The sequence below is a fragment of the Equus quagga genome, chromosome 11, assembly GCF_021613505.1.
Source record: "Equus quagga isolate Etosha38 chromosome 11, UCLA_HA_Equagga_1.0, whole genome shotgun sequence".
NCBI lineage: Eukaryota > Metazoa > Chordata > Mammalia > Perissodactyla > Equidae > Equus > Equus quagga.
In genome coordinates, this window is record NC_060277.1 from 22,870,663 (window position 1) to 22,888,263 (window position 17,601).

At 42.0% G+C, this 17,601-nt stretch overlaps 1 protein-coding gene across 1 annotated transcript in view; it reads right to left on the minus strand.

Annotated features, from left to right (window-relative positions):
* Window positions 1-17,601, minus strand: part of LOC124246334 (uncharacterized) — a 103,908-nt gene that overhangs the window by 35,227 nt on the left and 51,080 nt on the right. The window lies entirely within an intron of this gene.

Genomic DNA, 17,601 nt, shown 5'->3' on the forward strand with positions numbered 1-17,601 from the left:
TTTATCTGTCTACTTAACCTCTTAAACAAGGCTCAGTTGTGCTATGAGTTGGTTCAACCCTTGCACGTCACCATAGGGAAAAGACAAATACTTATCAACTCTAAAGAAGAAACCTTACTAATGAATTGCAAAGAACGTTAGTTTTGTTTACATTATAACCTAGATATCTACTGGGTAAGGTGGATGTCTTTGTTTTAAAGAAAAAAAAAGAAAAGAAAAGCTAGTATACCTTAAGTACTCATTTATAAGACTCTATCTCAAGTATCTTTAGCTCTGGAACATTTGAGACCTGGTAGTTTTTCTTGTCTGATTAACTTGAAATGCCTGAAAAATAGCCCAAACGCAAACTTCAACTCTTCTTCCTCTTTTTTTACTATGTTTTTTAGAGGTGACACTATCATTAAGGATTCACACAACTGTAAATAAAATAACATCAGCAATTACTGCTCTGAAATGTTTCTGGTTTGCAAAGGTTTAACAACGGGATGTTATGACCCCTTCTACCTTCAGAGACCTGTCCTGAGCTCTCAGTGACTCTTCCTACCCCAGGCGGCCGACAAGGGAAGGTCCCTGGTGTTCCGCAAAGAGTCAGCAAAGTGTTACAGCTGGTAGCACTGGTAGCAACATAAAAACCAAAAAGTACACAGACACCACAAACACACACACACACACACGCACACACGACACCTGGCCAAGCGATGAAAGTCTGACCCCTGAAAATTCTATGAAATCTGATGACCACGAACATCAAAGGAATTTTAACAACTATTTTAGAGCACTGACACTGAGATTAACACCCGGTTTATTTAGATGTTATCCTGGTCCTCATGCACTCATCTGCAGATATTTTGGGGGTGGAAGTGGGGTAGGGCTGACTCAGAAAAACCTCTGAGCCTCAGGCTTTATTCAGACCTAAAGTGACATTAGGAATGAGGTGTGCAGAAGGCAAGGTGAGATTCTTGTCTAATATTTAGTGACTAACTGAAACTTAAAAATGTAATTTTTAATTTCAGCGACTGGTTTCAAAATATCTGCCTGTTTAGGGGGCCATCCCAGTGGAGTAGTGGTTAAATTTGCATGCTCCACTTCAGTGGCTCAGGTTCGCTGTTTCGGATCCTGGGTGTGGACCTGCACACCGTTCATCAAGCCATGCTGTGGTGGCATCCCACACAGAAGAACTAGAATGGCCTACAACTAGGATTTACAACTAAATACTGAGGCTTTGGGGAGAAAAAAAGAAAAAGAGAAAGATTGGCAACAGATGTTAGTTCAGGGCCAATCTTCCTCACTAAAAAAAAAAAAAAGAAAAAAAATCCACCTGTTTAACTTCTATATTATTCAAAGACATCTCAGCTCATGGCTACAATGAAAGTATTAGACTAGCTATTTCTCAGCTCAGTGCTCAGAAAAATTATTGTTGATCCCCTTTTCTTTTTTCCTCTTAAATAAAACACCTATTTAAAGATGGAGTTTTTCTCAGAGTCATTTCAGCAAGGGGAGGCAAGGTCTCCATTTTGAACATTCCGGACCTTGTTTCATGATGTTTTGCCAAGAGCATTTTTCTTAACCTCAGCCACTTCATCAACCACCTCAACCACTTTGCCAAACACCCCATTGTCACCATCACCTTTGCCAAATGGATTGCAAAGTCCTATGATCATTGGGAAATGATCCAGAAAGAGTCTCTCAAAACACAGGATCTTTCTGTTTCTTCTTAATGAACCAAAAAGAATCAGGAGACCCACCTCCTAGTGACAAATGAAAAGGGAAGGAAGGTTCGACTGTGGGAAAATACCACAAAGAAGAAATGCCTCTCACCCTGAAGAATTATGCACTATTTTTCAAGACAAATGGCGCTATATGAGCCCACCAACCAAATAAACAACAAAAACCAGAAAGGAAGAAAGAAAGCACTGGAATCAATTTAATTCTCGTCTCATTTATTTCTGTCATGGAATTTGCAGTCTGGAAAGGACCCCAGAAATCATGCCCCTCTGCAGTTTTGTTTTATGCACGAGAAAAGTGGGGCCCATGGAAACCATGGTTTGTCGACGTTCACCCCAGGACTAGAACCCAGGTATCCTGGTTTCCAGTCTGCAGGCATTTATTTGGTGAACCTAGAAAGCTTCCTGGCTTTTGATGGTAGATTTGTTCAGCAAATGACCCAGCATCTCCCGGAGGTAAACTGAGCCTCATGAAAGTAGGAGGCCCTCAGGAAGATGCACCCCTGTCCTCTGGTGGCTGGAGGATTAAATGATCATGTTGCAACTTGTTCTGTGGGAAATCCTCTGGGGAATTAATTATTACTGTGATTATATGAAGTGTGACTCTCCTGAAGTAGTTTGGCATATTTATTTTATACCAGTATTATATGAAACCAAGGCACATTTTAAAAGATCTTGACACCCACCTGAAGCTTACAGGCAAAACCTGCTACTAGATCAATTTCTTTTATTTTGGTTTGACCAATCTCCAAAACAAACAACAGTGAAACAGGATTTTATTTTTAAATACTGTGGTATTCATTTTTCCCTCAGACTTCTGATTCTACAAGAGTGGCACTCGTTAGAATGATACACGGCTGTTTGAAATATCTGCATTACCTTTCGGACGGAGAAATGGGTCATGCTAACTCTCCTTCCAGTGGGGGAAGGCTGCAGGAAGGGCTCCCTTTATCAGGAGGCACATCGACAATGCAAGGAGCCTAGCTCAATCAATCTAGCTGGCATTCTGGGAGGCCTTGTGCCCAGGCAGGATAGCATAGTAACTTCATACTGACTTGTTCCATTTTCTATTGGAAAAAGCTTTCAGATAGAATCACAGCATACTCGGTGGGAGGTAGGAGGCTTTTGCAGACCCTAGGCAGTCACGTACTGCCGAGCCCCCACCCTCACCCCTACCCCCGTGTGCCACAGTCCCTCTATCTGTGACCGTGCATTTGCTCCCAAATCCTTAACCTCAAGCCAAGCAGGTGGGACCTGTAAGAGGAACGCTCAGGGTAGTTCAGCTCTCTGCTTCTCAAGGAGCATATGAGTATGGGTCTAGGTCACACTTCCCTGGCTGTTTAGGAAGTGATATTTGAGCCTTTGCTAAACAATAAATGTCTTGGACCCAAGTGTACCTGGGCAAAGGTGACCATGTTCTGGGCCTCCCTGCTCTTTTCTAGAAACCCTTGTCTGGAAGGAGTGAGTAATTGCAGCCCCCAGATCTCCTAGGACTTGTAAACTAAAACCATGAGGGGACACACTTCTTGTCCCTTGCCTGACCTCCCTTTGCTCCCTTCACCAGGAAGGCGCTGATGGTAGACGGCAGCTGGGGAGAGCGGGGAGAGAGAGCGCACGAGAGAACTCATGCCTGATGGATCCCATTAGGCTTAGTGTGCAAAGCAAGTTGAGATGAAGTAGCTGCTCTGGTATGCGTCCAAAACTGCTGTTCTATTTTTAGTCTCCCCCGCGTGCTTCTTAGCCCCGCGTGTACGCCTGGGCACCTGGATCGGCAGCAAAACATGGAACTGAGCCACTCATTTGTAAAACTGGAAGGAAGGAGGCCATTGATGCCCGGCTTGTTTATCGCTGACAGGGAAGGCGGACCTGGAATGTTAATGAGGACGGCTCTCTGAAGCATGCCTTCATGGTTAGCTAGGAGTTCAAAGGAGGAGGCAGCCTCGTCCTGTGCCGAACAAATGTGAACCGTTGATAGAGGGAAGGAGAAATCAATTATGCTGTTGCAGGCTTCCATGTCATTGTGTTGGAGTTGTTAGAAAAGGTAGGACAAGGACCAGATCTCAGAAGGAAACAAAGCCACATGGCCTTGAAGTATAACGAGTTTGCCATGGCAACTGATGGAAACGAGCCTCCCGGGCACTGAGCAGGTGTGTTATCTTACAGAATAAACATACTTCTCTCACTCCCTGGTTTTTATAATAAAACCTGTGTTTGGATTACTTTCCCCTCCTCTTTGTTACCCGGAGAAGTTGGCTGTTGCTCAATGAGCCCAAGGCTCTAGTGAGGGAAATGTAATCAGTGTTATCAAAAGGGCTGCTTTGGAAAAGCTGGCACTCGGCTTGGCTGCCAGCCTCGTCAGTGGGCAGCAGCTGGGCTGCAGGTAGCTGTCTAGCCTTTGCCACCTTCCAGGCGATGCCCTCCATAGAAAGCCACTTGTTCACGCATTCATTGAGGCATAACAGGGAGGCCGGGCTCTCAGGCTGGTGAGGGTCAAAAGCTGCCTTCTGCCGAGAGGAGGAGAAATGTGTTCAGGTGAGGCTGGGAGCTGACCAATTTTCAGCCTCCTGTGTTATCTGGGATGTGGGCCAAGGGTTCCTTCAGTTCAGGGATTAACTGATTCCATCTTCCAATCTGTTGTTATCTACAGAGTTCAGTTACTCAGAAATGTGCAGAGAGCTGCTATTTCCCTGAGCCTTAAATCCCTCTCAAATGGGTTCTGGGGTGGTAGATTCCCACGTCTGAAATGTACACAAAATGTGGAGGTTTTATAAACCCCCCCCCAAGTTAAAAGGAAAAGTCTACTTTTTATTGTTATGAGGCCAAAAATAATGATAAAGCAAGATAGTCAAATTTTTATTGTTTTTAATTTGTGACTAAAAGAAAACTTCTGGGCCAGCTCCGTGGCCGAGTGGTTAAGTTCACGCACTCCGCTGCGGTGACCCAGGGTTCCAATCCTGGGCGCGGACATGGCACCGCTCGTCAGGCCATGTTGAGGCGGTGTCCCACATCCCACAACTGGAAGGACCTGCAACTAAGGTATACAACTGTGTACCGGGGGGATGGGGGGGGGGGGGGGGGGGGATAAAGCAGGAAAAAAAAAAAAGATTGGCAACAGTTGTTAGCCCAGGTGCCAATCTTTAAAAAAATAAAATAATAAAATAAAAGAAAACTTCTTCCACTCTAGCTTCAAATTGATTTTCAAAACAAGATGCTCATTCACAACGGGCTCCCAGAACACAGACAATTCTAAACTGGGCTGTGGCAAAACCAGTGAACTGAGGAGAACTTGTACATCCAGGGCCAGCCGGCTCCGTGAAGAGCTGTCAAGCTGTGGCTGATGTTGCACAGCATAGCCCCTCCCCACTTCTGTGTGTGCTCCTTCTTTCCTCCCAGACGCCTAGGACCTCCTCTCTTGCCCCTCTCCTCCAGCCCTATCCTCCCAGTCCATGCCCTGGCTGCCCCTTCACACATCACCTTACCTTTGACCCTAATAGGAAAAAAAAAAAAAAAACGGCTGACTGAGGACCAATTTAAACTCTGGTGTCAGTGGAGGAAAGAGTTTCATACACCAACCCTCCCAGGCAAAATGGTATCACAAAGTTCAGGCACTAAACCACGTTGTGAGGGGAGCTTAAGGAGGCCGTTCCAAAGTGGGCAGGCAGGGCCTTTCCACATTCATGGTTTTCAAATTCAGTGCTCTGAACTAGGTCTTTGGATCCCATGAAGCAGAAGTTCCTGACACCCTAGTGTGAGCACGGGAGGTCTGCTTCCATCATGTACCATTTCAATCGAAAGTGTCATTCAAAAGCTAATCCCAGGAAGGTCACAGAGAAGGAATTAAGCAGCAGATAATAGATCAGCAACAAATCTCCAACTACTTATTAAATGCCTACTATGTGCATGGTACTATGCTTCGCATGAAGATGAGTGACACGTGCTCTTGCCCTGCAAGTATTTAAAATCTAGCTGGGAAGATAGGACATAACATGAAAAGCTCACACCCAAGGCAGTGTACAGTAAATGCTAAGCAGGTGGGCCAGCTGCTCCCTTTCCCTGACCTTCACTATGACCCAGGACTGGGCACACACTTATGCAGTTTCAAGGTCAGATCTTCAAAGAAGCAGATGACTGGAGATTTTTCCTAATAAATAGAAGAGCTGCTCACTCCTTCTCCCCCCATACAGCTTTTAGATTATAATATTCAGAATCCCTATAAATCACCATGTAAATGAGGTCCGAGATTAGGAGACAGAATGTAAGAAATGGGAAAGGATGAAAAAGCACCACAGAGTGTGCATATTAAACCAATAAATGACAAGGCAGCCCACAGGGCATATACATCAGCCCTCTCTAAAGAGCAGCCAAGGCCCATGCATGCCTCAAAGGGCCTGACAGCACTGCAGAAGTGGGAAGGTGAGGATGCGCTTTTACACGCAACCTTCACATCTGGAAAGGCAGAAACCGGGCGATGGAGGATCGGCTGGGAGAGAGCAAATGGAATTCTGCACTCTCAGTGGGGTGTGGGGGAATGTTTGAAGTTCAGCCTGTCAGCTAAATATACAAATAACTGAGAGAGAAAGCAGAAAATGATAATTTGCTGGAATGGGCAAAGAAACTCTCTCCATGAATGAATGTTGGCACTGTCCGATTTCCTCAAACAAAATCTGTGGCAGAAAACACTGACCAGGCTGAATCTGTGATGTTTTAAACATGTTTCTCACTCTAGCATGGTGTGGCTTTGTAATCAGACAAACCAGAGTTTGAAACCCAGTTCACTTACTGACTAGTTATGTGACCTTAGGCAAGTTACTTAATCTCTCAATCTCAGCCACGAAGTGGGGACAACAGAACCAACTCCCAGGGAGGCTGTCAGGATAAGGTAAGATGGATGACATAAAGCTTCTAGAATAGTGCCTGGCATATAGTAAAGACTCAATAAATCTTCCTTCCTTTCTTGTCCTTTCGTTCTTGCTTTCTAGCTCATAATTAATGATTATTTATGGGGACTTTGAATATTATCTCCAAAAAGTCAAATAGCAAATTCTAACAAAAAATTTTTTCATTTTAAAAGTGAAGCCTTAGGCGAGGTCAACCTATGAAGTTTTTTTTTTTTCTCACTTTTTTTATTAAGGTTATGAAAGTTAACATCCTTGTGAAATTACAGTTGTACATCATTAGTCTTGTTGTAGGTACACCATTTCCCCCCTAGTGCCCTCCCGCCATCCCCCTTTCCCCTGGCAACCACTGATCAGTTCTCTTTGTCCTCAACCTATGAACTTTTAAGCTTAAAACTTCCATCCAGTTTTTCAGAGGAGCTAATCAGCTACTTTGTTTTCTTAGTAAGACCTGGAAGCGGCCATAGCAGACTCACAGAGCAATCACAGCCATCTGGAGACAGCCTCCTCTCCTCCGACGTCTTGCTAAGGAGCAAGACTCCCAGCAGCAGTGGTTGGAATGATTAAAGGTCCAACATACCAAACTTGGCAGTGATGTTAGACTTTAAAGGAAACTAACTTTAGAGATTCACAATGGGGCCTCGAAAATAGGATAACGGATTTGAAAGTATTTTGAAAAGTAATTTGAAAGGCAGTATTGTGTTCATATTATACCTATTATTAAAAAGGAAATGTTGAATTCAGGCTGGGAAAACTGCTATGCTCTCCTCTGGGTCTGCTTTTCCAAGAAACAAGTTATCATTGTCTTCTCCAACACAGCCCACTCTGAACTATCTCCCCAGCGAAGAAAAGGGGGGAGGGCTGCTTAAGCAAACGTTTAAACAGAAAGAGAGTTACCACATTGGTTAGCGTTTCTCAAACCTCTTTTTTTTTTTAAAGGAAAAAAGTTCTCTTGAAACTGCCCCCCTGTTGACTCAAATAATTTTCATCATATTGTTCCTTAAATATGCACCAATATACAATTAGGTATAAATGCTTTTACTCGTAGCTCATTAAAAACTATAAGAATACAAAGTGAAAAAGTTCTAGAGATCTGTTGCACAACAATGTGAATATACTCAATGCTACCAAACTGTACACTTAAAAATGGTTAAGATGGTAAATTTTATATGTGTTTCTTACCACAATTAAAAAAATCTATAAGAACAAATCAAATAAAAACAAAATCACCAGATAAATTCAAATAAAAAACATTAATTTGGTGTAAAGGTGGTAATATTTTGCTGACATTAAACAGCCAATGTTGATTTAATTACAATTTATACACATAATTATAAAAGTATAATAAGAAATTTTACCCATTTTATGTTGCAACTGTTGACTTAAATATTTGATTTTGAGCATGATGGACAGTCATTATCATTATTATAACTTTTCTTCCCATCAGGTCACTCATTTGAAACCATCAGTTGGCTATTTTAATTGGTCCAGCTGACTTAAAAGTGGTGCTTTCCAAAATATGATAATGTTAAATTAAAAAAAAAAACTTCTAATGAAAAGTTCTTCATGGAGAATACTTGGAAGTTGGCATGTGATGTAAACACAGAATCAAACCAATACATCTCCTTATACCCTGAATAAAGTGACTGCTTTGCCTAGCTTCTTTTGAGTTCCACCTGTGCTACCATGAAACCTGTAATGACTCAGTTTTCTTGCCATTTTCCCCTATTTGAACCATTGTGAAGTATAAAACTTCATTTATACTGCTGCCATGATTCATTTGGCCTTCATTTTGCATGAATGCATCATTTGTGTATGAGGTCGGCCCAGTTCTTTTCTCATTAGCCTGTGACAATTAAAGTAGCATGGTTATTTTTATGATGGAAAATAAAAATTAATTTATTAAATAAATTAAAAGACTACACTTAATAATTGCATCTTACGACTGAAAAGGAGCGGTTTTAGCTTTACAACTGGTAAGATAATTCAATATGATTTTTATCAAACAGAAAGCAAGATGGTTTCTGTTATTTTGATGCCAAGAATGCCAATCTAAAGACTATAAACACTGTGATGTACAGCATGGTGACTATGGCTAATAATACTGTGTCGCATATAGGAAAGTTGCTAAAAGAGTAGATCCTAAAAAAATAAGTAAAGACTACCAACACATTAAAAGCTAAATATTGCTGGGGGCCAGTCTGTGGCCGAGTGGTTAAGTTCGTTCGTACCCTCCACTTCAGTGGCCCAGGGTTTCACCATTTCAGATCCCAGGCACGGACCTAGCACGGCTCATCTAGCCATGTTGAGGCGGCGTCCTGCATACCAGAACTAGAAGGACCTATGACTAGAATATACAACTATGTACAGGGGCGGGGGCGCTTTTAAGAGAAGAAGAAGAAAAGATTGGCAACAGATGTTAGCTCAGGGCCAATCTTTAAAAAAATAGAAAAGTTAAATATAGCCATGTTAGCCATCACATGTTGCCAACTCAATTTTAAACACAAAGCATTGACACTCAAAGTATGAGGTTATAAAATGAACACCCCAGGTGAGCCAAGTAAGCTTACATTTTACGTTTTTTTAGATCATCGTTGAAACGAAAACACATTATTACTGACGGACCATCAATAATATACATACAGACTTCTCTAGTTTGAGGAAAAACTGATATTATATACATAGACCCCACAAATCTTTAAAGACTTAGAACACCAGGAAAGAGGAGGGAGGAGGGCATCCATGAGAGGGAGGTCTGGTGCAGGGTGTCGGGACGAGAGGGACATCCCTGCACAGGGTCAGCTTGGCTCAGTGTCAGAACCAAAGAGGTCTGAGAGGACGGCTCAGTGCAGGGTGTTGGATCGCAGGTGGTTTGAGGATGGGTGGCAGGGCAGCCCAGCATGGGGTTTCAGAGCCCATGTGGGAGGAGGGGAGTGTTCTTGCAAAGGGACAGTCTAACGTGCGGTGTTAGAGTCCAGGCCAGCTGAAGAGGGTATCCCTCTAGAGCGGCGGCGTGGTGTGGGGTTTCGGAGCCCAGGCAGGGTGAGGGGGTGTCTCTGTAGGAAGGTGGTCCAGCACAGGTGTTATAGCCAAAGCAGGTGTGCTACCTACAGAACACGGCATCTGAGCTTCCTGATAAACACAGCATGTGACATTCCTGACAAAGACAGACAACTTAATCATGAGAAAACATCCAACAACACAAATTGAGGGACATTCTACAAAATGACTGGCCTATATCTTTTAAAAGTGTCAAGGACATGAAAGTCAGGGAAAGACGGAGGAACTATTCCAGATTGAAGGAGACTAAGGAGACGTGAGGAATCATTGCACCATGTGGTTCTGAACAGCAATCCTTTTGCTAAAGTTATGTTCTTGGGCCATGGAGAAACTTGACTGGAATCTGAGGTTTAGCCCCCAATGTATCAATGTTAATTTCCAAATTTTGCTGAACTAGAGTTATGGAGAAAAATGTCTCTGTCTGAGGAAACGTGCTCTATGATATTCAGGGGTAATGGGCAAATCAGATCGGCAACTTTCTTTCAAATGGTCTGGGGGAGAAAAGGTCTTTGTACTTTCAACTTTTCAGAAAATTTGAGACTGTCTCCAAATTTAAAATTTAATAATACAATGTTAAGTTTTTTTTTTTTTAAAGATTTTATTTTTTCCTTTTTCTCCCCGGAGCCCCCTGGTACATAATTCTACATTCTTCGTTGTGGGTCCTTCTAGTTGTGGCATGTGGGACGCTGCCTCAGCGTGGCTTGATGAGCGGTGCCTTGTCCACACCCAGGACTGGAACCAACGAAACACTGGGCCGCCTGCAGCGGAGAGTGCGAACTTAACCACTCGGCCACAGGGTCAGCCCCCAATGTTAAGTTTTTTAAAAAAAGCATTAAAATTCATGTATAATGTATGACCAACTATATAGAACTATCTTCCAAAAGAGTAAGAGTTTTCATTGAGCAGTTGTTATGTGTCAGATACTGGACTAAGCAGTTTGCATACCTGATCTATTTAAACTTCACTCCAGTCTTACAAAGTGGGTATACTAGTGTCATTCTACAGATAAGGAATCTGAGGCTCAGAGAAGCTAAGTAACTTGTCCAGGTTCTTAATTAACCTATTGTACTGTTCAAGAAAAAGCCTAGAAAAAACGCCCAGAACGTTAATAGCAGTAGTCTCTGAGCAGTGGGACTATGAATGACTTTTCATTTCCCTTTTATAGTTTTCCCTCTTTTCCAAAATAACCACAGTAGCATGTTGCTTTTGCAATTAGAAAAAAAGAGAAAGCTGTCATTTAAAAAATCATTTGTTGTGGAGAACTGTTATAAAAATATGCTGATTATTCAAATCCATATTGAACAACCCAAACTATTAATAGTGATATTATCTCTTAGTAGTGATTTTCATTTTTCAATTTTTGCTTCTCTGTAATTTATTGTTTCTATAATTAATTCTTTCATTCATTCAACAAATACAGAGCATCTGCTATGATTTATTTTTATGAGAAGAAAAAATTTTAAAAGAAAAAATGTACAATGTCAGCCCAAAGTTGTAAATTTTATTCAAAAAAGGAGGAAGGAAAGATATATATGCTCAGAAAAAGACTGGGCACCAAAATGTTACTAGCAATTATGTTTCGGTGGTGAGTTAGTGGAAACGTTATCTTTTCTGAGTACCTTTCTATGCTTTCCCAGTTTTCAACAATATATATTACTTATATATTCTATCCATGGCTGTGTCTCCAGTGCTTAGAAGAGTACCTGGCACATAGTAGGAGTGCAAGAAGATTTCTTGAACAAATGAATGCTTTTGAGTATAAATACCCCCAAAATAGTTCTTAGAAACAGCACGGACCTTCATTTATTCAGTCCGTTATGGTAGGTGGCAAACTTTGCACTCAACCTATGCTACTCTATGCTGGAGAAGACACAGAGAAGGCCCAGGTGTAGCAGGGAGTTCCAGTTGCCATTTACTGGGTGGTAGTGATGGGGAGAGCCATGTTACAGGATGACAGGGTGCGCAGAAATGGGGGACACACTATTCAGAAAAACACCACAGTGTTGTTTTGTCGTCTTTGTTAAGAATTTTACTCAACGTATTTCCAGGAGAATGGGAGGCAACACATCACTATCCCAGTGTCCAATGAGGATAGAGCCCATGTTGTAATAGCTGGGTTTCTTGGTAGCGCTATCTGAGGTTCACAGAGGAATGGCAGGGTGAGATGAGGTTGGGATGACTCAGTCATTTTCTCCTATTTTGCTTGTAATTATGAAGCTCATTTCTCTGGTTTTATAAATTAACTTGGGTCATAAGTCCAAAGAGAGACCAGATATGAGGCCAATGTGGGGACAGAAGTCCCTTTGCTGGTGCATGAATCAGGCTGACTGCCCCAGCATCCATATCTCCACTTGGCTGTCCAACTTTGACTCATTTATGGGGGAAGTTATATGCTATGGTGATATTGCCAAGTTAGAAGAGTCTCAAAAACCACCTGAGGCAGTCCTTATGTGTGTCCAGGCACTACTAGGAGAAACGAACCTTTGAAGTCATCCTCAAATCTCCTCCTTCTCTTACACCAACACATTGGCAAATTCTGTTGGTTCTACCTTCGAACTATATCCAGAATCTGACCACTACCCCGTCTCTTACCTCACCTGGATTACTGAAACAGCCTCTTAACCACTCCCTGCTTCAATCCTTGGCCCCCTGGTGTATTTTCCACACAGCAGCCACAGCAGCTTTTAAAGCCTAACTCAGATTGTGTCTTTACACAAAAATCTACAACGGCCATAGCTCTTACAGTAAGGCCCTACCTTGTGTCCCCAGCTCTTGGTTATCTCTCTGACCTAATTTTCTACAGCTTTCCCCTTGCTCACTCCAGTCTAGCCACCTGGACCTCCTAGTTGTTCCTCAAACACGCCAGGCACACTTTGCCCTTGCTGTATCCCCTGCAGGAAATTGCCCCGCGCCCATCCAAATGGCCCTCTTAGAATCTCTCCTCAAATGTCACCTTATCAGAGAGACCTTTCCTGACCACCTATATCAAGTAGAAACCAGCTATCCAGACATCATCTCCTTTACCTGGCTTTGTTTCTTCATAGCAACTGTCATCATCTGGGACAGTTCTGCCCACCAAGTGTGTCCGATTTTCCCAAACACAGGGTATGATTTCACTTCTTCGCCTTTTGAAGTTGGGTATAGCCACGTGACTTGCTTTGTCTAGTGACATCTGAGTAGAAGTGCCATGTATCACTTTCAGGTGTAAGCTTTAAAAGCCAGTGAGAAATTCACCACTCTATCTTCCCCTCTCTCACAGAGACTAGCCATACTCCAGATGGTGGTTCTCCAGGCAGCCTGGGTCCCAGAGTGAAGCTGCACAGAACAGAGCTCCCAGCTGAGCTGCAAGGAACACTCAGTGTAAGTGAGAAATAAACTGTTATTTTAAGCCACTGAGATACTGAGTTGTTTACTGCCACAAAATAACTAGCGTATCCTGATTGACACATTCTCTGACACATTACATATTTATTTGTTTACTGTCTCCCCCTGCCCCCTCTCCCAACGTAATCTCTAGGATGGCAGGACTCTCTCTGTTCACTGTTGTATCTCCAGTGCCTGGAACAGTGCCTGGCCCATCACAGGTACTCAATAAATAATTGTTGGCTGACTGAATGAATGATAAATTGATCACACCAATTGAAATAGGAAGATTTAACAATGGCAGGTGAATCTAATCCTAGACTTATCTACAAAAACATTTATTCTACCTGATCTGAATGTCAACAAATGGTTCCGGATTCAAGATCAGAAGTGTGGCTGCTTTTCTCAGCAGACACAGTTTGAAAACACAAATCGCCTATGAGTACGTAACATAGCTGGTCATGAAAGCACATAAAGTAGCTAAAGTTGCAATACAAATGGAGGTCTGGCACACTGCTGAGGGGACTCAGTGACAGCCATAAATAAAAAGCATTAGCAGTGTTTGTGTCGATGCTGAATGCTGATGTGGTTTCCTTTCCCTGTGTGGACATTAGCATTTGTAATGAACTGAGCTTCAGAGGCCCGGGATTTGATCTGCCGTTATCATAAATTGGTGTATGAGCCCCTCTCAGGACTTCTGCAAAAGCAGTGTGTGCTTTTGTGTGCTGCTTTCTTTTCACGTGCTTCCTCCTGGTATGCGTGAATTTGGATGGGGATAATGCATTTCCTGTATCATGTGGCACAGCACAAGGAAACTCATTGTATCCCTTCAGAGGAAGAGTACATCTGTAAGTAGTTTTTAAGAGTGTACTGAAGGATCTTGTTAGGGTGACTTATTCTCCCAGTTCCATTTGGTTGATGAAGTGGATCACGTGACAGACGTGCATAATGAACTGCTTCAGCTGCTGCCAGTGGGAAGCTCAACCTATAAAATGCGAAACCTCATGGCCTCATTGAGGGCATAGCAAGCTGATCACATAAGAGAGAAGCTGCCTCAGTCTGAGTTGTCATTTCTTACTGTCGCATACAATACACCAGTGTTACTAGGCTTTTGCTTTTACTTTCCTCCAAAGTAACTGCCTTTCCAGTTTATTCCTAATTCGAACTGGAAAGGCAGTCATTTCTGCATACAATTCCCTAAAGAGCAAACATTATTAAGATGTGCAAGTAATCCTCCATGAAACGCATTTGCAAGGAGTCTTTATGTTTTATCATTAAAAAAGGAAACACATATTTACATCAGAGAGCAGGGGCTTTTTCCCTCCTCACCATCTCTTTTCCTCCCACCCTTTTTTATATTTCTTTTCTTTCCCTGTTCCACTAGCTTTTTTTTTTCTCTTTATACTCATCGGTAATTCTCTAACAACTGCAATCATAAGGGATATAATTTGTCTCCCATTTTCCACAGGTGGCACAGAACAGTGATATCCAAGCCAAAAAACACAAGTGATGAATCTATTCCAGGAGTGGTCCAATGTGCAGCTCACTCTGGATGCTTCTGGGTCACTAAGGAACACAGAGTGCATGGAGAAATAAAAAGCAATAGTGCAAACGCTAGTCCTAGATACGATGATTGGGGAAATGATGAAAAAGGCTATAAATCAACTCAGTTAACTTCTCCTACAGAGCTAGGCACTGTGCAGGGGGCTGAGGAGACAGAGCACATGGCCTTTGACTTGAAAGAAGTCAGTGAAGAAATGATGGCGTGTGATGACATATCCAAATGCCATAACAGCTGCACAGAGAGTAGGGCTTTAGGTGGTCCCAGAGGGAAGATCTCAGTGAGAACTGAAGTTGTCAGGCAAGGCTTTGGGCTGGAGGCAGGAACTGAGCTGGACCTGGAAGGACAGGTTTTAGATGCTGTCAAAGAGCAAAATACTCTATTAAAGAGGTCAAGAATGCATGACATCTTGATCAAATTCAGCTATTTCGGGCACCTTGCTTCATAGCCCCAGTTTCCCAACTAACCATACACATCAGCTGTACAGGTTATCTAAAGAACTTTAAAAAAATATTCATCAGATGTTAGTATAAGGCGATCAATTCATAATATAAAGTACCAAGGTGTCACAGCTGTACGCTTTCAATTGATTATGAGGACAGCAGAATGGGTTTTCTTGTATACCAATGAGTGCCATGGATTAAAAGTGCTGCTGAATTTAAGGAAAACAGAAAATATAATCTGAAAAACGAGAACTTAATCTTCAGTAGCAAAACAGCTTACAAAACTTCTTTTGGAGACTTTTAATTATGTCAGATTTGGCTTGAGCGAATTTAGTGAATTTTCCTTTGCAGACAGAAAGCTGGCATTGGGATCCTATAGAAAGCCCCTGGCACCCGGTTACCTCCCTCTGACTCTGATGCTGGCCAGGAGCCTCTGGTGAAAATCCCTGGCTCCTTTCTGCAGAGGAATGGCAAGGCTTGGCTGCAACTGTTGGGTTCACACAGAGACAGGGGCGACTTGTTCTTAGGGTCAGCAGGGGTGGAGGTGAGAGGCAGCTCAAGGCCAAGAGTTTGACTTCCTGACCCTTCCAGAAAAGTGTAGCACTCTCTAATTTATTCCTAATTGGAATACGCTGTGGTTTTCCTGGCCACAAGACGTGCCCTTTTAACCATTTCCTCGCAAAAGACCTTTGTTAGATTTTATTTAGTTATTTCCATATCAAAAGAGCTACCACATAAAATTTATTACCAAAAAAGCCTCCTGTTCCTGTTTCACATAACTCAATAATATGGTTTCTGAGGTCTTGAGCCGAGAACTATTGGTCCTTTTGGTTTTGAGGGGTTGAAAGGAAAAATTAAATAGAGTTTATGAAAAATAGAAAGAAAGCCTTTTGGACTGTCTCCCTTTTTCTGAATGAATACTTGAAGGTGAGTATACATGCATATGGTTTGCATGCATATGCGCACGCAAACACACACACATACACACACATTGATACACATCACCTATTTTACTGAAAAATATTATGATAGAAAACATTATTTTTCTTTAAGTCTTGGTTGTAGTCCTTCAATGATGGGCACCTGCGAGGCATATATTTGCAGGTAGCTGAAGGTACAGCTAAGTGGTCTGCGAAAGCTAAAATTAGATTGAGTTGGGAGAGATTTTTCCCTCAGTGTTTTCATTCCCAAACTCTGCTACCCCAATTTCCTGCAGGGAATAAAGTCATAGTAGATACTACTCAAAAGGAATAACTCCCGAGAGACTCTCTCCAGAAAATCAGCATGCAAAAGGCAGTTGGCCCCAGAAGCCAAGGACTCTTGGCTACAGCAGTAGAATGTTAAAGCCACACAACAGTAAAAGGAATCTGGGTTTCCTATATTTTAAATTGTCTATTGTTTCAGCCTTAACTCTAGTGACATCCAGAGAAATGACTTAAAAATTAAATGAATTAAAGATTTTGCTCTTAGAATATTTATAAAAATAAGGTATTTTTGATGTTATTCCTTAAAAGATGATGAAAATTAGGTGATGAAATTTAGATGCCTTCTGAAAATGACGTGGAGTAATTATATTTTTTAAATTGGGCAGCCCTGAAATTGTATGCTATGTAAATCAACTTTCATTATTCTTTAATGATTCTTTGCGATTCTTTTGTCTAGAACTTTGCAAGCTTGACTCGTGTTCACCTTGCCGTGGAACGCTTTAAAGGGCATTTCATCTAATAGCAGAGGAAAATGATAAATTATAGATGCCAAATCATATAGTAGTGATTTAAGTAGCACTAGGGTAAGGTTGTAAGCAATAAAATAAAAATTTTCCCAATCAACCTCTACATTAGGAGCAAAAAAGAAATAGCTGCCTGCATAATTAAAGAGAGACATGTCAACATGCTTGTTAATATGCTAACCTGAGAGCTTTTTAAAAAACTTGAAATCATAAAGCAGAATACTGGGAATATTCATCAGGTTAAGTGAAGAAGTTCTGTATTTATGAATGAGTATGAAGTAATTTTGTTGTAAGTGTGCTCTGGAAAAACAGGTATTGAGAAAAAAAAAAAAAAGAAAGTCTCAATCGCTTAAGCGTTTGGGGAGTCAGGACGATGAGGTGGTTAAGAGTTGGACTGGATCTAAATTTTGGCTGTGTGACTTCAGCCAAAACTTAATCTCTTTGGGCCTCTGTTTCCTCAGATGCAAAATGGGAGATGTAGGTCCTACCTCTTAAGGTTATCGTGAGGATTACAAATAAAGCATTTAAAATAGAACGAAACAGGGTAAGCACTCATAAAAATGAGTTATATAATATTTTATTACTCCTCTGGCCAGACGCCACGGTGGCTTCTCTTCTTACTCTGAGTGAAAATCAAAGTCCTTATCATGTCCTATAAGGCCCCACACAACTGGCCTCTGTTTTCTCTTGGAACTGATCTCTGACTGCTTTCCCTCCCCGTCAGGTCAAATAGTGGCTTCCTGGCTGTTCCTCAGACATGGGAGACACCTTCCTCAGACATGGGAGACACCTTCCTCAGAGACATGAGGCACCTTCTCAGACACAC